Source organism: Heterocephalus glaber, unplaced genomic scaffold, assembly GCF_053883595.1.
Source record: "Heterocephalus glaber isolate CG9 unplaced genomic scaffold, H.glaber_assembly_v1.0 deba00001790, whole genome shotgun sequence".
In the NCBI taxonomy this organism is placed as follows: domain Eukaryota; kingdom Metazoa; phylum Chordata; class Mammalia; order Rodentia; family Bathyergidae; genus Heterocephalus; species Heterocephalus glaber.
In genome coordinates, this window is record NW_028258473.1 from 5,311,341 (window position 1) to 5,334,631 (window position 23,291).

General features: G+C 42.4%; 1 long non-coding RNA gene across 1 annotated transcript in view; it reads right to left on the reverse strand.

The window, feature by feature from the left end:
• LOC147820872 (uncharacterized) overlaps positions 1 to 23,291 on the reverse strand; it is a 74,142-nt gene that overhangs the window by 13,336 nt on the left and 37,515 nt on the right. Inside the window, exon 3 of the long non-coding RNA XR_015448093.1 lies at positions 4,324 to 4,919. This is a non-coding gene — a long non-coding RNA (uncharacterized LOC147820872). The remainder of the gene's footprint in view (positions 1 to 4,323; positions 4,920 to 23,291) is intronic.

The following is a 23,291-nucleotide window of genomic DNA, read 5'->3' on the forward strand; positions in this document are numbered from 1 at the left end:
AGTGGTTATTAAACTTTAACTTTAGATTCATTAAAATAGTATCATATTAAAAAGTAAGTTCCTGGGGCAGGGGATTTAGCTCAGTGGTTCCACCGCCTGCCTCACAAGCAGAAAGACCTGAGTTCGATCCCCGGTACAAAAAAAGAAAAAAAAAGAGTAAGTTCCTTGGTCGCACTAACCACATTTCAAGCTTAGAGTCAGGCTACTTAGATTCATAGCTTACATCTGTCATTTCTACCTGCATGACCTTGAAAAAGTTACGTAACCTCTCCGTTAATCTATTCAATGAATTCAATAACAGTAGCTACCTTTAAGAGTTGTAGTTAGGCATTATAGCATACACCTATAATTCTAGTACTTCGAGAAGCTGAGGCAGGAGTATCACAAGTTTGAGCCCAGCCTGGGTAACTTAGCAACCTAGTGAGAACCTGTCTCATAATAAAAAATAACATTGGGCTGGGAATGTAGCTCAGTGAGAAGGCCCTGGATTCAATCCCCAGGACAACACACACACACACAGAGACACAGACACACACACACACACACACACACACACACACACAAGTTGGTGTTGCCACAGTGATTTAAGCAAGTTTTATTCCTGTTGTCCTGTGGTTATTCTGTGCTTTTTATACCTCAAAGGACCCTGATTGGGTTTTGAATAGAAGCCTTATTCCAAATTTTAAAAATAAATAAAGAGTTGTTGTAAGGATGAGATGAGTTAATATATGTAAAGTATTCTATTTTTTGCTCTGGAATTCCTTTTCTATGTAATCTTAGACACATCATTTCCTCTTACTGACCTCAGTAGGGTGATTCAACTCCTCCTCTATATGGACTCTAAGGTCCCTATCAGTTACAGTAGTCTTCAGGGGAAAGCAGCCTGTTTCAGATGGCATAAAGGACTTGAGCTAGAAAAGAGTATAACACATGTGATGGATAGTGATTATATTTGTCATTTATATTATCAAATGATAACTCTGCTTGGCACCATACATACATTATTGCACTTAATTCTCATGACAGCCCTGTGAAGCAGACATTATCCTTATTTTACCAATGAAGATGAGGGTAGAGAAATAGGGATTTGGAAAGGCAAAACCACTGTCAGCTGTCATATAAAGCAGGCATTTAAGCCAAGTCTGCTTGACACCAAGACCAACTGTAAGCCACTCTACCATACTACCATGTATGATTCTTAGTGGGAAAGAGTGGAGCTGGAGAAGTATGTCAGAGTCATTCCAGGATAATATGGAGAAGGCAGATGAGGTGGAATGACTGACTAGAAACAGAGAAACCCATTAGGAGATTGTTGCCTACAGATGGAAAATTATGAGACCTTGAGCTGGAACAGCAACCCTGGAGATAAAAGAATATAACAGATAGGAAGCATCTCACTGCTAATCTAACATTTTATTTTTAATTCCTTGAGGGCAGGACCAGTCTTTTCCATCTTTGTATCTTATCACTCTACAAACCCACAAAAAGCACAACACAGCACTTTACACAAATCCCCTGTTGGTTAAAATGAGTTGAATTAAATTCAATTCACAAGACTTGGTGACTGATTTGATTTGAGGTCAAGATGGGTTCCAGGTTTAAAACCTGGCTTTTACTGAGAATTCTGAAGTTGCTTTTTGTGGAGTTGTAGAGTGCTCACAATGTCTCAACTGCTTTGCTTTCCCTACTGTGTCCTTGACAGGGCCCCAGCTAGGGTAAACCAGCCTTTCCTCCCAATCAACTGACCATCTGGTCTGGGCAGGAGGCTTTTTCTTCTTGGGCCTCCCTTCCGCTTTCTTTAGCCTGGGCATTAAGTCTCTCTTCATAGTATTTGAATCAGAGGAAACAGATAGACTGAGGAAGTGAAGAAAAATCAGGCTGCCTGGCTCTTTGAGCCAATGTAAATACACAGTGGTTTCCTGTTGATGCAGCCTAAAGTGGCCCATGACATCATTTCTGGCCTTTCCAGAACACAACAGCTCAGCCCAATCTGCCAATCTACCCAGGGGTGAGTGGCAGTCATCCCTTCCCTAGCAGTCTTAGATCCTCCGGAACTGGGAAACTTTTTCAGGCCAACCAGGCCTTTCTAGCCCTATAAGGCATTAGAGGCTAGAGACCGGACATGCTGTCCCACTTCCCAGAGGTCTGAAGGCTTATGGGTCAGAGAAAAATTTCCATAACCAGAAAAGCTGCTTTACTTTTTTTAATGGTGATTTGGAGTCAGGGGAGAGGGAGGAAAGTGTGACACACAACTTCTGAAACATGCCCTAACTGCTTCCTCTGCTCTTCACCCAACCTAAGGGCCCACAAGTATGTGTTCTCAGTCTTGGTCACAAATTGCTAGAAAAAGAACTGTAAAGGCCCTTTCAAGACCTTGCAGCCTAATCTTTCCATGGTGCAAATGAGAATACTGAAGCCTCTCGGGCAAGGGGCTGGGCCAAGTCACACAGTTGGTAACAGTAGTATGAGCCACCCACTGCCAGAGGTTTGAACCTAAACTATCCCCAGGTAAGACAATATAGTTGCAAGAGTTCTTGACAGAAAATCCAGAAACCAAAGTTTGATCTCTAATTCCTCTGTGAGAGTTTGGATAAATTCCTCCTTCTCTGTGGGCCTTGGCTTACACAGCTATAATTCAATTCAAGAAAACAAATATTAATCAAGAGCCTATTGTACTTGGTGAAGCTAGTGTGTCCTGGGGATGAGAGGAAAGCATAATTAAAACACTCTCAATTTCACAAGTTAGAATGGAAAGAAAATGAAAAGATGGTCTGAATTCTATAAGAGACCTGAAGGCTGTGTGGACTTCATGCCTCTGTTTCTAGACCGAATCAAATCATAATTAAGGGTCAGTTCCTTGAGGGTAAAAAAAATGTCTTTTCCTTCTTTACATCAAAACCACTACTCATATATCACAACAAAACGGCAGCAGAGTGTTTTAATTGGACCAGAGTTTTGTTAGAAAAAAAAATCTGCCAGTTCTGGTCTCACTTAGCAGGATAGATTTGCAGAGAAAGGGTGAGGTTCTAAATTATTGTCTAGAATATCAAGCCAAATGCATTATGGTATATTCTCTAGCCAGAAGTAATTGCATTTCAAGCCTTAGCTGTGCAACGGGAGCACAGACAGTTTGAAATATCTCTTTTAAACAATCAAATTCATCACAGCCTAGATTAGCAAACAGAATTCTGAGGCATGTTTGGAGGAAAAATGTTCCTATTCCTGCACCTAGAGACAGAAAGCAATATGAAGTCATTCCTTTAGCCAGTCAATGTAACCACAACATGGATTAGATGAAACACACAGAGAAAGGTACCAATGCATTTAGATCCCTGGAGATGCACATCCACGTACAGATGCATATGCAGGAGCCTAACACACACACATTGCAGGACACACAAAATCTAGGAAAAGACAACTACCTATCTAGGAGTTCTGGGGTGCTTCTTTCTGACCTTGCTTATATCCCTCTTCCTCCCCCACAAATGGTCTTAATTCAAGTTCTATAGAGTATTTTCTCTACAGAAGCCTTAGAAAGCCACCCATCCAACCCTCTAAGTCCATACCCATCCCCACCACACATCAGATTCTTACTACTTGTCTGGTGCTTGGACTAGAGCAATGATCTTCCATCAGGGCTCCCTGGTGTCAGTATATTTCTAATCCATCTTCCATCAGGCAACTTTCCAGAGGGAATTTGTCTAGAGCAGTGGTGAAGAACCTATGGCATGTGTGCTGCAGAGGGCCTGCAGAGCCCACTTTGTCAGCATGCAAGCCAAGTTACGCAAGCAGCTGAGAATCAGATATTCAGGTTTAATTGCAGTGTTGGCATTTTGCAATAAATAAGTGGGTTTTGGGTTGCAGTTTGAGCACTCAGTCTCTAAAAGGTTTGCCCTCACTGGTCTAGAGCTTATCCTTGTTCTTGGATACTGCCTACTCAAAATCCTTCATTTCCTCCTTACTGCCAGCACAAGCCAACCCAGATACTTGGCATTCATGAAGTGACCAAAACCTGGGGCTCCCACTCTAATGTTGTCCTTCAGAATGCACAATGTGTGTAGTTCCCTACTCATCGGGGCATACCTGCTCTCCTGCCTTCCTGTGGTATTCCCTGGAACAAGAATCACCCCCTTCTACAGCTATCAAATCCCATCCACTATAGATTTTCCTGGGTTGTTTCAATTTTGTAAAGGGATGACTGCACCTTTGTCAATAAAAATATTGTTTTATGTTTTCCTCCTTCAATACCCAACCGAAAAGTTACTTCCTCCATGAAGTCTGCCACTAATCCCCCTCAAAACATTGTTGAAGAAGTGAATTTACCTTACCAGACAGGGGCGTCTCCTTTCTCTGAGAAAAGATGATAGAGGAACAGAATACAACTCTCTGATGCTAGAGCTTCTTCTGGGGCAGGAAATGCGCTGGCACTTTTCCTGTGTTACTGCATTGCCCATAGCCTGCAAATACAGGCTTGAGCTTGTAATCCTCCTGCCTCAGCCTCCCAGAGTGCTGGGATTATAGGCATGTACCACTGTGTACCTTATCTCTCCACTTCTGTCTCTCTTCTCCTTTTCTCTTCCTCTTTCTGTCTCACATCTCAGTCTTTTTCTGTCTTTTCCTATCTGTTTCTGTCTTACTTCCTCTCAGTCTCTTTCTCTTCACTTCTTTTCTTCTAATTAGTCTTTCCCTCTTGCCCCTTCTCTCCTCCCGCTCTGTCTCTTCCTCTATACCCCTCTCTTATCTGTCTGTTTCTGATTCTATCTGCTTCACTCTCAATCCTATAATCTGGTTGAGCAGGTTCCCATCCAAAATAGTTCTGATGCTTCCAGAGTATTGTTGGTGAGCAGAGGTAGAAATGGGGTTCTTCTGAGGTCTTCAGGAATTTCAAATCCCCCACTCCTCAGGAAGGACTCACAGATCTGTGGAGGAAGGTGGCAAGATAAAGGGTCTCTCACAAATGCCCAATGGATCCTACTCTCTTGCCTTTCACCCAAACAGAAGGTTGCCCACAGATCACAAAGTGTGTTCATCTCCTAGATAATCTGAGCCAAAGATTCTTGGCAACTCTATTCCACTCCTCTCTTTGCCCCCTCATTTTTCAAATGCAAAAACTAGGCCCACAGAAAGCTCCTGTGCTCCACAGTGAAGTCACTGAAGAACTGAAACAAGAATGCTTATTTCCACTTTTGGTTTCTCACACCAGAAAAACAGTGTGGTATTTAAACAGGTGTGTTCGATTTATTTCTTTTAAGAGTATGGTCTCAAGGTTCATCCATTTAGCTGTAAGTGTCTGAAGCTCATTCTTCTTTATTGCAGAGTAGTACTCCATTGCATAGAAAAACCACATCTTCTTTGTCCACTCATCTATTGATGGGCATTTGGGCTGTTTAGATGTTGAGAAATGGGAAGAAAGTGTTCAAATGGGAAGGGGAACAAGGGAGGAGGGATGGAGAAAAGAAGGAAGGGATAAGAAAAAAAGTGAAAATGGAAAAATTGAAACAAAAATTTTGTACATAGGGAGAGGAGGGGACTTGAGGGGATGGGATAAAATAAAATAAGATTTATTTTTTAAAAACCATAAAATAAACTTTAAAAAAAGAATGCTTCTCCCTAATGCCTAATCAAATGCTCTGACTAAATTATAAAATTGTTTCAATGATACTAGGTGAAAGGCACTGTTTGGGATCACGTTATTGAGAGAAGAAAAGGCTGAGGATTACCACTGAGTGATGGTGATGATGTAATCAATATACAGATTGTGAACATGTAAGTATGGAGTCTGAGTCTCCTTTGTCTCCACCAAAAGCCCAATACAGTGTCTGGCCCCAGAGGGAGGGAGCTGCCTGACATAAGGTACTTGGGGGCTCCAGGTCTATGTAGAACACTCCCAAAACTCGGAAGTTAAAGGATCAAGGTATTTAGTCTCAGTCTGTTCTGAACTTGTTCAGTCCTCCTTCCTTCTATAAATCATTTTCTTTTTTGTAAAAGAAGTGATTATATCTGCATCATCTGGGTCTCTGGAGTTTGGGGAAGCTGCAGAAAAACAAAACAAAACAAAACAAAAAACAGGATAGGAAACAGCTTTGACAAAAACAAGACAGAACTCTGCAAATGTGATGGCTGGGTGCTATGGTGATGTCCCAGCTAGCAATTATGTACTCCGCAGCAATGATGGTGGGCTATGAGTCATTTCATTCTCAAAGCAGAGGACTTGAAAAGGGAGAAATGAGGTGAGCATTCTGTGGAGGTTTCTTTTTTTCTTTTTCTGTTGAGGAGGGTCCTATGTCTACAAACACACATACCCACTAGATTCCAGCCCCCACAGGGTGGGTCAAAAATGTCAGGTTAAATTAACCACTACACCCCCACCTTTACTATTTGAGTCGGGTTTCTGCAGGACTAGGAATCAGAGTACCAATTTCCATTTAGTCCCAGTTCTAACAGTCAGCTATGGTTATGACTGTCACAGATTTACCCTATGCTTAAGTAAATGATATTCCTTCTCTGATGCCTTTTCATCTGTAAAAAATAAGATGAGCTTAATATTGTTTTAAGTGTGGTGGACTGGGATTCAGAAGACCTAGATTCACGTCTTAGCTCTGTCATAACTATATGACCTTAGAACATTTCTTTCCTGGGCCTCAACTTTCACAATTATAAAAGAAGAACTAGGATTAAATGCTTAGCAGTGTGTTTCAAGATTTCTGAACAGGATTCAGGAAATCTTAGTTCTCACTCTAACGGCCACAGAATGAATCACTGAGTTGTACACTGGTCTCACCCTTTCTCTGGGCCTCAGTTTCTCTCTTTACCATGAGGGGAGCTGAATATGTTATCTAAACACACACTGATGCTGACAGCCTGTGGTTCTAGAATTTTATAAGCACTAAAAATGAAGTGGAAAGGAGAGGCCACACCCAGAATAATTTCTCATAAACTGGATGTGATTGCCCTCTATGGATCTGAGCTGCAAGTGCAGGCCCAACTAGATTTCACCAGGTCTGAGGGAACTGCTAGAGCTGAGACAGGAGGAGGACAACTACATGCTTCACCAGATATGACCAGGGTGAGCCCACAAACTTCCCAGACCCTCCCAAGGAGAAAAATCCAGATAGGAAGTGTATGCTGTGAGATTAGCCTAGCTACCAGAAATAGGAGGTCTTCAAATGCTGTACAGAGAGCAGGGCCAGTGGGGTCTCTGCTATGGGCAAAGCGGGCAGATTTAGGAGATGTAGATGAAATATTAGGGTGGAATGTGACTATACTATGAGAGAGGGCCTAGGAATTTTCATAGGTGAGACAAATTTTCTTAACATATGACAAGGAGAAGGGGACCAAGAGACAGAGGGAGGGAGAGGGAGGGAGGGGAAGGGAATGAAAAAATAATTAAGATGTGTTATGTACATGTACCAACTTCCCATAATGAATGTAATATTATATACTACAGACATATAGTGATAAAAATTAAAAATACTCAAATTAAAGGCATGATTTAGCATCTCTATTCTGTTAGCTTTCCATCACTGTGACAAAATACCTGAGATAATCAACTGAATTGAAACATTTATTGTGGCTCACAGTTTTGGAAGTTTCAGTCTGTGGTCAGTTGGCTCATTGCTTTTGGTTCTATGATGGCACTGTAAAACATGGTGGGAGTGCAGTGTAAAGGAGGCTGTTAACCTTGTGGTAGCCAGGAAGAAGGCGGAGAAATAGAGGTTAAGGTCCTGTTACTGGGTTTTGGAATTCGGGAGTCTCCTTCTTAGAGGTGGTTTCCAGGTTCTTTTTGTCTTGTACAAAGAATTGAGTGAAACAAGCAAAACTGGTGGCAAAGTTTCACATTTATTTGAGTTGGAAAAATTAAAAGTGAATGGGGAAAAATGAGAACCAAGATAGATTACATAAAGGTACAAATTTCCAATGATGAATGTCATTATATTGTATATGTGAAATGTACCAATAAAATTAATTTTTAAAAAGTGAAGGGTAAAAGAGAATCTGGCTCTGCAGAGTAAGCTTGGGCTGAGTAAAAGAGAGAAAAAAATAAAAGCCAAAATAAAATAAAAATATAAAATAAAAGTACACCTACACTGGGGTGCACAAGGCAGGCTATCATGAGGAATACCATGACAGCATGCTTTCAATGGTGTCATCTCTTTTTATTCCTTCCATGTCATGGGAACCTGCAAGATCTACACATATGGGGCTTGGACAGGCAGTCCTGCATAAATTCTGGGATCTGCCACATCTCCCTTCCCAGACAGTCTAAGCTACATCCTATCTTCTTGTCTCAATCCTAAAATCCCCTTGAAGGGCATGCTCCGAATGAATTAATTTATTTCCATTAGGCCTCACCCCTTAAAAGTTCCACCACCTCCCAATAGGGCTATGGGCTGGCAACCAAGCCTTTAACACATGGGCCTTTGGGGGGACACTCATCTAGTCCATATTCTCTCCAGAGGAAAGATAAGTCATGCCTGGGAAGAAGAAAGGAGTGACCTCAGTATGGGAATTAGAACCAATCATGAAAAACAAGACTAAATACTGGGGAGTACTCAGCTGGAAAGGACCCAAAGTCTGGGAGATTTGTGGGCTCAATCTTTTAGGGCACCATGGGTTAGAGGCTTATGCTGGATTTACATATACAGTTCTGTTATAGAAATAGGTACATACTAAGCCAGTGATGGTGAACATTTTAGAGACTGAGTGCCAAACTGCAACCCAAACCCTCTTATTTATCGAAAAGTGACAACACTGCAATTAAATCTGAATGCTCAGCTTCTGGGGTGATGCTGGGGTGACTTGGCTTGTGTGCCAAAAGAGAGGGCTCTGTGTGCCTGCTGCGGCATGTATGCCATAGTTTTGCCTCTACTGAACTAAGACTTTCATCATTGTTATTCCTTTGTTTTTTTGGGGTTTTTTTGTACCGGGAATTGAACTTGGGCCCTTGTGCTTGCGCAGCAGGCAACAAAACCACTGAGCTAAATCCCTGGCCCTATTTTGTTTTGTTTAAAACAGTCTTCCTATGTAATTCAGGCTGGCCTTGAACTCATTATGTAGCCCAGACTAGCCTCACACTAGCAGCCATCCTCTTGCCTCAGGCTCCTGAGTGCTAGGATTACAGGCATATATTGTCATACACATCGCTGTTATTCTATAATATATATATATATATATAATTCTATAATATTTCATAATAGAATTATCAGCAAATTATGAAATTCTATGCTCTCTTCTGCCTTCTCTTTTTTGGTTAAAATGTCCAATTATTCAATCCAGATGCAACGGGAAAACAAAGAGAGACAGTATTTCTTCAGGGTATTTAGACATGGGTAATTGAGGCCCTATTTATACACCTGGGTCAATAAATAGACCATGTCGAGTCCCAGTCTCTCTCTTGGCCTCAGTTTCCCCACCTGAATCAGGATGGTGTTGGACTTGATGAGATTTCAGGCTTTCCCCACCCCTGACATTCTACCTGTTTCTTTTTATATTGTTATGTGGCATTCTATGCTCTTTTCCTCCATCCAAGAGGAGCTCAGCCATTTCTTAAGGTTCTTTCAACTCTAATATCCTGCCCTAGTTGTTCAAGCGTCCAAGTATTTTCATAATATCCTAGCCCTATTTACATCCCTCCATCCCACTGCCACCATTGCTGGTACCTGCAACAGGGTACAATCTTCTCTAATTTGCTTATAAATTATAATCACCCACCTCTGATGCTGGTAAGTTAACAAAGATTGATACAATATTCCTCTGCAGTGACAGAATTCCAAGCTCTGTCACTTTTTCCCTTTGTGCCCTTTAGAAAATCCTCTCCTTTTTTAGACCTAATTTTCCCTCATCTGTAGCTTAAAGGAAGTAGACCAGGATTGTCTCTGAAAGCAACAAATTGCTCCAACATCTTCCCTTTCTAGGTAGTAAGAAGGTAAATATTGTCTTTGGTGTTTTGCTATGATCTCAATTCCCCCTCAGTGCTCCTTAAAGAGTAACCTCTCTCCCACCTCTCCCACCCCAGTATTTCTACCAGCATGCCCTAAAGAGGACAGTCAGCCTTCTATTCCTTAACTCTTGGTGCTGTTCTCTTCCCTTCCCACCACATTCCCAGAACAAACAAAACGTATTCTCTCCCAGTCAAGCTATTTGTGAGAAACAGGTACAATGAAGATAGCACACTGATTTTTACCCTATCAAATGATTTGCCTACATGGTCTTGTGTCATTAGTTTATTGTACCACCTCTATCCCTTTTGATGTCCACAAGCAATTCTCAAAAAAACCACAGAACACTCTGGAATGGAGATTTCAAAGAATATTTTATTTAAACGTTTTGTAAAGAAAATTGTGCTCACAGATTCAGCAACAATGAGGGTTCAGTTCAACCTTCCAGCTCAGCTTGGTTGCCTCGGTTACTTCCTCAGAAGACAACCCAACAGCTTGTTTTGAAGTCAGACCTGAGGAGATTCTTATCTATAACAAGAAACTGAGTCTTGACCAATGGGCCTATCACAGGATCCTACTAGGTCTTAGTTTCTGGTGAGCAAGGGATACATGATAACAGCATGATAACACTGGAAGCCAACCAGAAGCATAGGAACCAACACTAATGCATATGCTCATAGTGGCTGTGACAGAAGCAGCGAGTTGGCCCAGAGCAGATAAGAACACATATCCCCATAGCCAACAGTGGTGAGAATTATGATAGTCTACCAGAGACATATAAAAATGTCTCCAAAGTGGAGCTCACCTTGACTTTGGGTAGACATGCCCATGAACTCCACATAGAGGAAGAGTGAGCCAAAGAATAAGCCTAATCAGGAGAAAGGTACACACCTCTTTCCAGGAGGAATGGAGGGAATGAACCAGGACTCTCAGACCCAGGGACTTGCCAAGGAAGCTGAGGAGATGAACCTCCTCAGACACAGAATGAATGGCCCCAGGGTGAATCTAAGGTGGGATTGCAGTTCAGCTTTGTCACCCACCACCAATTTCACTATCATAGGGAACAAACTGAAGATGTTGGCCACGTTGAGAGGGCTACACAAGGCCTGTGCAAAAAGTTCTGCTCCAAACCAAAGGACATAGAGCAGTTCCAGGTGCAGCAGATTGCGGGGGGGGGGTTGGGGGGTTGGGGGGTTGGGGGTTGAAACAGTAAACAAGACTGTTGTTTTGCTGTTGCTACTACTGTTGCTGTGATTTACTCCCACCTCTACCTCATGTCCTATAGGAATGAAGTTGGCGGAGAAATAATCTAGCTGGATTTCTGTCTCCTGGGAGAACATGACTAGGATACAGACTACAAAGAGTGTGGAGATCAGGAAATGCCACTGAGGAAAAATAAGTGTGTCAGAAGTCTCATTTACTAGTCACCCCCACCTTGCTCACTACACTATAGCCCTTCTTTTGCTTTCTTTTTGGGTGATTCCCTCAAATAGTGCTGGGTAAATCTACAGATTCCAGTCCCAAGTGCCATGCCAAATGTGTAGTCATTGTAGTATCTTGAAAGGGCCCTTTTGGGAGTAAGACTAGCATGGTGCCACACATTGTTAATGAGTTGCCTTGGCCCTTAGGGAAGACCAGGTTGACCAAGAAGTAACCAGAGCCATGGTTTCCAAGCATTATGCAGTCTCTGGCCTTCACTTGGGTTCAGCAGAAAGTGTTCATCCACATGGGCATTCTCACAGGCCTCCCAGGACAGGAAGTCCTAGGTACAGGCCTCCTTGCCACATAGATTGAGCCAGTGGCAAGGTTCCAATGGTGCCTCCACCAGGCCCCAAACAGCCAACCACTCTTCTAGGACAAATCAACAAACAGGGTAGTACAGCTGTCAAGTACAACAGTAGCCCACACCACATAACTAAAGAGCTCAGGATTTTGGTCAAAGAAAAAAATCTAAGACCAGTGGACCCTGAGCAGGGATGTCAGGGTCAGGCAGGGATGGCCCTATTAGCTTGTATAGGCAGGTGCCTGGAAAGACCTGCACAAGTGCTGATGTAGATTTTGTGGCACATGCTACTCATGCTCAGGATCAGTTTATCATGCCAACCCTCAAATTGTGAACCAGTTTCATGGCTGTCTCAGGATGGGGTCCTTCTGCCTTTCTCTCCCTTCCCAGACTTGACCATGTCAGGGCAGATGCTGAGGGCCACAGAAATGATATGGCAGCCCAGGCACCTAAGGGAGGCTACCCAAGGCAGACAGGAGGGGGATACCTCTTTTTCCTGGATATTCAGGAAACAGGACAGTGCACTCTCAGGTGTGGTCACAGTGACTGGATAGACTCTCTCCTGGACCCAGCAGTTCCAGGAGAAAAAAACAGCCTGGTGTGGAAACAGGTGTCATTCAGGGGCTCTTGGAAGATGCCTAGTTGCTCGGAGAGAACAACTGTGTCATGGTATACAGCTGAGGAAGTCACAGATAAGTCACCACAGACTAGATCATGAAGAAGGGGACAAGAATGTCTCTTAATTCTGTTATAACTTTGAAAATTTGTAATGGGGTGGGGTAAAATGGGATGGGGAGGGGTATGCTGTGGAAAGGAGTAAAAAAGGAGCTGCCAATGAAAGCTAAATGCAGGGGATAGGGAGTAAAGATGAAGATGGCAGGAGAAGCTGGAAGGCCTTAGAAATCCCTAGGCGTTAAGGAATAGGAGGTCCCTGAATTGAAAAACTGGCTGGGAGCAGGCAGATCTGACAGAAATGGTTTTTTACTCTAACTTCCCTGGTGCCTGATCCTGAGCACTAGCAGCAGCACTAGCAGTACCATCATCCACCTTGGCAGGTCTCTCTACTGGGCACCCTAAATCTGCTTTGGGCTTAATGAGTTCCTTGCCTGGGAACAGACAGGGATAAGAACAGAGTGGAGAGGCAGAGGAGAGAAAAGAGCAGGAGGAAATCAGAAAGGCAAACCAGGCAGGGAGGAGTTAAAACACCTATTCAGATCAACATTTTAGTATTCCCACCCCCAACAGACACCCTGACCTGGACCTCCATGTTTGTTCCTCAGTGGGAAGAAAAAGAGGTAATAGGCAGACACTCCAACCTTGGAAGCCTACTAACCTCACTCCCATCTAGACCCTGCTCATTCACCTGATTGTTTTGCATGGTCCACGAACACTGGCAGTGAAGCTGACCTGGCAGTGGAATTGGAAGTGGTGGGATGGATGGTATGGCCAGCATTGCTGTCACCTCTGGAGTTTGTGGCTGTCCAGTGGAGCAAGTGCCAAGAGGCAACAACCAGATCTAGCGTTATATGTGCCCCTTCCTGCTTGTTTAGAGAGCCTGCATGGGAATTAGACAAGCAATCCTGGCCAACTTTGCTGTTCATCCTCCCTGCCCTAGCTCAGCTACAGCCCAGAGCAGAGGGAGGGGAGGAGGTAGCAGGAGGAAAAACAGGAAGTTAGGTATTCATGCTCCAGCCAAGAGGTCACCTCACAGGAACAGCTAATATTTGGAACAACTTCCCCTTACCCCCAACTGGCTCCACTCTGATTCTCTCTCCTCTCCCCAGTCCTAGTACAATCCTCTGGTAAGAAGCCTGCAAAGATAAAAGGAGTAATTGGGAGATTGGGAAACAAGGACCAGGAGACAGTCTGGGAGCCTGATGTGCTCCTGGCTATACCTAGCTGTTTTGTTTTTCTTCCCTTTTCTCCAGAGGTCCTACCTAGTGCCAAGGATAGGGCCAGGGATATGAAAAGGGGTAGGGCAGGGGGACAAGAGAAAAGCCTGCTTGCCTGTGGCTTGTGCCAGAATTGGCAAAGATCCCAGGCCCTTTGAGACAAATCACATTCTCTCCCCCAACTATCCTGCCTCATTTCTGCTTCCAAAATAACCCCCACCATGATTAGGCTACAATGCTATTTTGCTACAGATAAGAGTTTGTAAATGAAATACTCAGATAATTCTGTTCCAATATAGCCCCCACCCCCATCCCTTGGCCCAGGCTTTGTGCCTCTCCAGAAACATTATGAGGAATGAAGATTCCTACCACAAACCAACACACTCCCCAACTCTTCCTTTCCAACCCATCCCTCACAGCCAGGGCCCAAATGGATTGAGAGTTTCAAGATAGGCAAGTAGGCTCTTGGCATCTTTCCCTTCTGTCTTGCTATGGGGCTGGAGGAAAGTGGTTGACTTAATAGACATTTTGGTGGGTATTATTCTGCTTACCACATCTGTCTCAACTGTGAGTTCTCAAAGGGTTGAACTATGTCTGCTTTCTCATTGCAACCACTCAACCTACATTCTGTCTCCAGCCATGTGCCTGGCATTGAATGGACACTGGTTGACTATTGAACAAACACATGTTCTAACCTTTTATGGTTACCAGCACTCTTCACTTCTCAATCCCATCTGGTTTATTATCCTAATTGGACTTATATCAGCTACTGTAATACTTCAGCCCTTTTGGCATTTGCTCCTGGCTGGTAAGGTCCAACTGGAAACAAACTAGTCCTGCCAATGAAGCCACAGTGAAGTAAGGGCATTTTGCCAGGTCTCCTAGGTGGCTCTCCTGTCCTTGAGTCAAGGTCTCTTCTTGTTCCTACTAGGTCAGATCTTTTATGTTTCTACCATCTTAGTTTAAAGAGAGTAAGAGAGTAGAGTATATGCTGCAAGAAGACCACTCTCCTTCACAGTGCCCTTCCAGGTTTTTCCTTTTGATCTTTCAGGATTCTACCCAGGTCTGCTTGTCCCATTCACCTTAACTGTTCTTTGGTAGCTTTATACATGCATGGGGGAATGGGTATTGCCTTCTTCAATCTGGAAGCCTGGAACTCTGTCCACATTTTGGGAGGCTGTCCCTTATATTTCATACAGAGCTGGGCATGTAAAAAGGCTCACATAAACGCAGAATCTGGCTCCAAACTATTTTTGCAAACTCTTTTCTTACACCATTCTTCCTGCCACCTCAAACTATGCCCCACTTGCTCAAAGCAACATAAATATACCCATCTTCTTTCTGTCCTTAAGCCATTCCTTCTTCCCAGAATACCTTTCTTTCACTTTTCTGTCCTTTCTCCTGCCCATTAGAGTCTTCGTATTTCACAGCCCATATCAAATGAGTCCTCCTCTGTGAGACCTTCCTTACCATCTGATTTCATTCCTCTTCCTCCTCTACCAGTTTTTATTTTTGTTTCTTTTCAGTTCAAATTCTATTCTTCTATGTGCGTCAGTTGTTTGCTTACTCATCTGTTTCCCTACAAGCTGGTAAACACCTTTGGTGATCGTTCATTTTTATGGCCCACTCACCATTCACTCTACTCCCACACTACCATAGCCTCACCTCCTTCACAAGGTGCTTGGCACCAAGTCTGTGACCAGTTAGTGTTTATTCAGTGAATGAATGGCTCCCGCTATGGAAGACTCAAGAGAAATCCTGCTCCATGTCTTGCAAAGCTCTCCCGCTTCCCTGACCACTCCCCAACCTTATCCTTAGCCCTACACACATGCCTTGGCACTTGTACTTTTTCTATACTCACTCTTTGTGTTCCAAAAGCAAAAAAATATTGTATTACTTGGATGACTGTCAGGTATACACTTATATATTTGCAAGATTATGATGTTGCAAAGGACTTCAATGACTTCCTCCTGGCTCCTATTTCACGAAATGAGGACCTGAGGGTCATAGAGGGTAAGGGATTTATCCAAGCACCCTCATTATATTGATAACCGAGTCAGAACCAGATCCCTAAAGTTTTTTTAGGTTTTTAAGTTATATTTGTTTGCAGCCACTTCCCTTTAGAAAAGTGGGTAAGTGGTGCCACATAGTGGCCAACAGGTTTAGCTTTACTTAAGGGTCTTGTTCCTGGAAAGTGGAATTCTCAGCTACACCCTGCTCTCCCTTTCTCCCAGAAAGATGAGGGGACAGTGAGGTCATCTTCTAGGAATAACTCACAGGATATCAACATGGACCAGTTTCTGCAGTCAGGAAATAAGATACCACCATGTTGTTCAGCATCTTCAAGAAGTTGGGGAATGGGGACAGCATGCAGCTTAAGAGGCAGTCAGGTTCCTAAAGGAATTTAGAATAGGGCACTCAGACCTTCCTTCCCTAAGGGGACCAGCTCAGAAAGGTATTCCTTGGGCCTGTGCTGCTGGGATGGCTGCTTTTCTAAGTGTTTCTTTGCCACATCTAGCCTGCTAAGAACTGACTTCATATCTTGATTTGAGCTTTTCTCCCAAGAATATGCAAATCCAAAGATCTGGCTAGAGACACCCTGGACACCCTTAGATTTTTTTCAGTAAGGGTTTTACCAAGCTAGTTTGGAGGTTTAGAAGCTGAGCCTTTCTCTCTCACACAGAGAACTGTGCTCAAGTTGACCCTCAAGCCTTCATGATCCACATTTTAGCAGGAATCTTCAAGATTATAGGTCAGAGGAAGCAGAAAGGGGGAAGGAGATCAGGTTTCATGTTATCTTACAAGATCTGACAGCATGCTTCAACTGGGAATCGAGAAAGACTCCCGAGGTAAATAAATTATCTTTATTTCTTTTCCACCTGGGTTGTTAGTTCCAGTAATCTGTCCAAAGGATGGGGCCCAATGTGAGCTAGTTGCTAGCAGACTGGGGAGGGAGGGACAAGTGAAAGCTGGGTCGGGGGAGGAAAAGATGATAGTAGGATGGAAAATAGTACTGGAGGGTGTCAGGGGCTTAGCCATGAGGCTGAAACATTTTGTAGGCTTGGGTGGAATTTATGCAGCCAAATGATTTTTAAATGAATTAAGCCAATGATTTTTAAATGAACATCAGTTTCCTAGTTGGCCTGAAATTCTTAGATACCGTTACCTACACCAAGGCCTCAGACCACAAGTTCTTTCATCCATTCCTATCTTCACACCCAGGGCCTATGATGCCACTGGGGGTGCTGGTTTTTTAGAGCTGGGATGATTCTAACATGTGTTACAGAAGGCCTTTCTATCTATGAAGTATTCCATTATAGTACATCAACAACCTTTCAACATCTAACAATTAGAACACAGGGCTAGTTTGGCCATGACACGACACTACCTGGGTGGTCACCTAACTAGCAACTCATAGCTCTGTGAAGCTGACAGGACAGTTATCTCCAGTGTATAAACGAAGGAACTGAGGCTCAGAGAGATGAAGTTAATTAACTCAGACTCTCAGTGCTGGAGATATCTCAGATCACTCCAGTCAAAATCACCTTTTGATGCTCAAGTCCCAACTTCCTGCACTCCATAATGCCCATTTTCAGTAAATGGGTAGCAGTATTTAAGTACACACAGCAACTAATGATCTAAGATGGCTTTGCCCAAAGCCCACAGTTTATTAAATGGTACAGTGTCCAAACTAAGAACCTAGGGTTTAAGTTGAGCTCAGAGAAGAGCTGACATCTGACTTTGGGGTCCTTACTATTTCCCAATTTGGTGATTCTTGCATGGTTTTAGCTGGTTTTCACCAAACATCTACTTATGTTGTAATAAAATCAATTCTCAAGCAGGGGAGGGGAAAAAATACCTGACCAGAGAAGAAATAACAAACAATGGAATGCTAAAAATGAATCTTTATCCAGAAAAGCATCTGGGCCAGGGTGAAGATGAGAGAGATGAGGTGGAGCTGAGGTGAGAGGGAAAGGAGAAATTTGGCAAACTCCAAGAACCTAGAAGACTTGAAGAATATCTAACCAGCCAGGAATTAAGAGTTTGGGTGCTGGTAAGAGGCAATACCATTGAGGTCTAATCCCAATTTAGGGTGCTGCTGTAGTTGGGCCACTTTGTGCAGACCATTCAGGTTAGCAGCTTCCATGTTGCAGATAAACTCATTCTTTGTCAGAATGCCAAAGACTAAAGTTAAAAATATAAAGGAATCCAGTTCTCCTCTAGCTTCAGCAGCTGTTTTGAAGTTGGGGGCAGAAGAGGAGATTTTCCAGAACCAGAGTAGTTATTCCTAGAAATATTTGTCAGTGTTGCTATTATATAAATAATAATCACCAAAAAAAATCACCATACCTAAGACTACTCTTAGCGGGAATAATGTAGCTCAGGAAGAAGTTATTGCATACATGACATTAAAATTAAGCAGACTATTTAGTTAGTTTTGGTCAGTTTGATTAACCTAATTGCTTCATTGGAAAAAAATCAGTCAAGATTCTTGGCATGAAATTGATCAAATAAACAATTCCTCCAGCTAAAGATTTTGCTTTTCTACTACTGATTTTTGATTGACAAAGACACTAAGTCTGGGCCTGACATGATTTTATGTTTTTCTCATTCATCTGATATTCAACAGAAAGGATAAAGGCATTCTTTTACCAATTCCATGGCCACAGTGCCACAGTTGCTCTGCTGTTCATCCTGCCTAGGTCTGGATTCCATCTCTAAGTGCGAACAAGATCCTACAGGATACCATGTCCAGCGTGATGGTGCATGCCTGTAATCTCAGCACTTGGGAGGCTGAAACAGGAGGACTGCTGTGACTTTGAGGCCAGACTGAACTGCAGAGTGAGACTCTGACTCAAAAAAAAAATCTTATAGGATTCCAACCCTGTTCTCTTTGGTAATACTAGGGATTGAACCCAAGGGTGCTCTACCACTGAGATATACTCCCAGCTCTATTTATTTTATTTTGGAGACAGGGTCTTATTCAGTTGTAAAGGCTGGCTTCAAATTTGTGACTCTCCAGCTTCAACTTCCTGAATAGCTGTGATTATAGGCTTGCATCACTACATCTAGATCGTCTCTCTCTCCTTCTACTTTCCTCCCCCCACCCCGGTTAGTCATTCTTTATCTCCTCTCACAGAAATATGAAGGACTCTGGACTCCTAATACACAGCCAAGCCCTCTGTATACTACTGTCACTTTGCTGGTTAGGGGAACCATCTAATCCAGATTACCCCCTCACTAGATTTGGCAGTAACCATCTGTCTCTGGGGAGACTCAAGAAAGCAGGAGGAATGGAAATGATTTCTTTTCCCTTTCTTAACTTAGGGAAACATTGAGGGGAGAGAAGATTTGTTTCTATACTGAGAATAGCAGTCTCCTGTTCCTTGCACAGCCTCCTCTTAGAAGATACTCTTTGGTAAGGGCTTTGATGTTTTGTTTGTTTGTTTGTTTTTTTGTTTTTTAAAGAAAGGCAAGGGATTTTCTAAGGAGCAAGGACAAGGGAAGGGAAGGGAAGAGAATGGGGTCTTTCTCAATAGAGACTGACAAGGTTGAACCCTGAATTCTCACTGAAGACCCTGAGAACAATGAATTGCTCTAAAACATCTGTATCCTCTTCATTCTCCTTTGTTTTCTTCCGGAAGTTACAGAGCCACCTTTTGTAGAGCTAATTTAACTGAATACATTTGTGAGTGTTCAGGTTGGATCTCTGTGATCAGAGAGTGACAGGCAGGAAGCTAAAACAATGAAAAACTATAAGGAGGGATCTTGGGGAAGGAGAGTAGTGCGTAATGATAAAAGGACAAACGTAGTTAAGAGAAACACAAAGGAGAGCAGGTTGTACAGAGCAAACTTAAAAAAAAGAAAGACAGGGTTGAATTCCCAGCAGAAAACCACTTCTCTACCTCATCCCACCCTCATATGGTGATGCCATCCAGAATAACTGAAGAATGGCACCTTGACAAATGAATAGATAGGATCTGCCTCCTCAGTGAGCAGGGGGCCAAATTATGAAGACTCCTTCCCAACTTCCATGAAAACATTCCACCAAGAGGATACCTAATGAATATGGTCCTATTAAAGTATGCATTTTTGAGACAGACTCCTATCTTAGAAGAGGGATCTCAAGGCTCATCTAGGCCACTGCTTCTCTCCTCTTCTCCACCACTGCTTTGGAGATGAAGAAACTGAAAGGGAAATTACAATAACCAGTTGGTCACAGCTATAGGGAAGATGGAGATAAAAGCTATCAGAGTTCTTCTGTAATCATGAATCTTTAACACAAAGAAGCAATTCCAAGGATAGATTTTCAGCATGCTGGTAGACTAGCAGGGTACAGATTGGAGGTGATGCCACCCATCTCGTGTCCCTATACCCACATCAGAAGATGAAGATACTAACACAGATGACATCATAGTGCAAAACCCCAATTCTGGATGCATACAACCAAGTAAAGACCATATACACCCCCTGTCATCTTGTACCCATCCCAACAATCCACATCACCAACTGTTCAGGTCCTACCTTCAAACAAGAAACCTATAAACAGGAATCCCTTTATCCAGAACCTTGTAAACAACATAGGACAATAAGGTGACAGTGTGTCTTAAAAGGAACAAAAAACCAGGGAAATACTAGCACTGGACATACAAAGCTGAAAATTGTGCATGGAGAAGCAAAAACATTAAAAATCTCCATATAAGCCACAAACTCCTCACTTTTCTAGTCCTCTCTCTCTCTCTCTACATATATATATATATATTTTACACATACAAAAAACACAGATGCACATAGAAGCATGGGGAATCAAGGCAACAGAAGATCCCTGAGGTCTTCCAATTCTCCCAAGGCAGAGCAAGGCGTCACAAAGGAAAAAACAAAACAAAACAAATACCAAGTAGCAGAACTCTATAAAAAGTTCACCGAAGGGATGAATACAATAGATGAGTTTAAGGGAAAACATGAAGCAAAAGTTCACAGCAATTTCACTTAACATGTCCACAGTGAATTTGGGGGAAATAGGTAAAAAACTGGATGAGCTAACCAAAACAGTTCAAAATTTTAATAATAGATTCAACCAGGAATTAAAAAAGATGTCAGAGAGACATCAAAAAGATGTCAGACAGAAATATTTGAAAAAAACTGTAAAGCATTCATAAATTGCAGAAACGACTAATATGAAGACAGAGTGTCTGAAATTGAGGACAAAACAGTGAATTACTATGACATGCTCAAAGAAGCCACAAAGAAAATGACAGAACAAAAGACAATTATTCAGCAGCTACTAGATGACAATTAAACCAATCTAAAGCTAACAGGCCTTAGAGCACAACTAGAAGATAGCACAGATGGATTTACTAACATAATATGATTATAGAAATGATAGAAGAAAATATTCAAAATATAACAAAACAGTTTAAAATACAAGTAAGTGATGCTTATAGAACACAAAACAAATACGATGAAAAAAGAAGCTCACCAAGGCATATCCTTATTAAATTACCAGATATCCAGCCAAAAGAAAAATCAGAATTTTAAAAGCAGAGAAAAACAAAAAATCACATATAAACATAAACCAATTAAATCATAGCAGACTGTTCAATATAAATACAGAGCATGGAGTGAAGAATTGCAAGCCTTAAAAGCAAATAACTTCTGAGGAGGCTTCTGGGCTACTGTACCACTGCCCACAGAGCAGAGGAGTTAAGGTGCCCCCACCACCCATGAGGAGGTTGCTGGGCCACCATACCACCACCCCCAGCACAGAGGTGAGCTGCGTGGGCACCAGCAGCATCACCCCCTTCCCGTTGAAATGAGAAGATACATAAATAAGTCTCAAAATCAGACTTCCAGATCACCCAAAGCGAAACAAGATGGAACACTCTGATACTTAAGCACCTGGACTCCCTGAACTGGCCATGAAAGGGGACCTGGAAAAAATGAAATCAGAAATAATTTCTCAGATAACAGTAGAGATTGTGCCCATAGTGCAAGACATGATTAATAAATCTAGAGAGGACACAGATAAAAAAATACAGGAGCTGAGGAACATGATGGAATCCCAACATAGAAAACAAATGGAATCCACAAAACAGATGCAAACAGATTTCCAGGAGACTAAAAACTCCATTGAAAGTTTACACAGCAAAATGAGCCAGTGTGACGACAGAATTTCAGATATAGATGATAAGACTGCAATTAGTGACCAGGAAAAGAAAAATTTCTTTAAAATTGTAAGGGACCCAAGAAATCAATCCAGCAGCTGCTAGACGATGCAAAGAAGAATAACATAAGACTGATAGGAGTCAATGAAGAAAGGGAGAGAGTGCAGACAATAGAAAAAAAACATTCACAGAAGTGATGACAGAAAACTTGCCAAGCAGGGGAAAAGAACCTGACATACAGATAAGGAATATAATTGATGGGCTTTTCTTTGTATGTGATTTGTTTCTTTTCTCTAACTGCTTGTACAATTTTGTTTTTCTGTTGGGTTTCTGGAATCTTAACAATTACATGCCTATGTGTAGAATTTTTTTGATCAAGGCTAGTTGGAGTCCTATATGCCTCACTTATCTGTATGTCAAGTTCTTTTCCCCTGCTTGGCAAGTTTTCTGCCATCACTTCTGTGAATGGTTTTTTTATGTCATCTGCACTCTCTCCCATTTCTTCTTTGACTCCCATCAGTCTTATGTTATTCTTCTTTGCATCATCTAGCAGCTGCTGGATTGATTTCTTGGGTCCCTTATAATTTTAAAGAAATTTTTCGGGCCGGGGATTTAGCTCAGTGGTGCTGCCGCCTGCCTCACAAATGCAAGGTCCTGAGTTCGATCCCCAGTTCCAAAAAAAAAAAAAGAAATTTTTCTTTTCCTGGTCAGTAATTACAATCTTACCTTCTATATCTGAAATTCTGTCGTCACACTGGCTCATTCTGCTGTGTAAACTTTCAACGGAGTTTTAGATCTCCTGGAAATCTATTTGCATCTGTTTTATAGATTCCATTTGTTTCCTATGTTGGGATTCCATTATGTTCCTCAGCTCCTCTCTAGATTTATTAATCATGTCTTGCACTATGGCCACAATCTCTGTTGTTACCTGAGAAATTATTTCTGATTTTATTTTTTCCAGATCCACTTTTGTTACTAGTTCAGGGAATCCAGGTGCTTGAGTATCAGAGTGTTCCATCTCATTTCCCTTTGGGCTGCTTTAGGTGATCTGGAAGTCTGGTTCTGAGACTATTTACGTGTCTTCTCATTTTAATGGGGGGGTGGGGGGGTGCTGCTGGTGCCCATGTGGCTCACCTCCTCTGCGCTGGGAGTGGTGTTATGACAGCGCGGCAGCCTCCTCCTCACCACTGGGAGCAGTACTAAGGCAGCCTGGAAGCCTCCTGCTCTGTGTTGGGAGCAGTGCTACAGCGTCCTGGAAGCCTCCTCCTCTGCCCAGAGTATATATTCTTTTCAGCAGCACATGGTAGTTTTTTTTCCCCAAAACAGATCATATTCTAGTCCACAACTCATGCTTAAGTAAAAATAAAAGAATTGAAATTATCTCATGCATACTATCAGACCACTGTGCAATGAAAATATCATCAATGGCAGAAGAAATTTTAGAAAAGGCAAAAGCTCCTGGAAAATTAATAACATACTTGTAAACAACCGATGGGGCACAGGAGAAATCAAA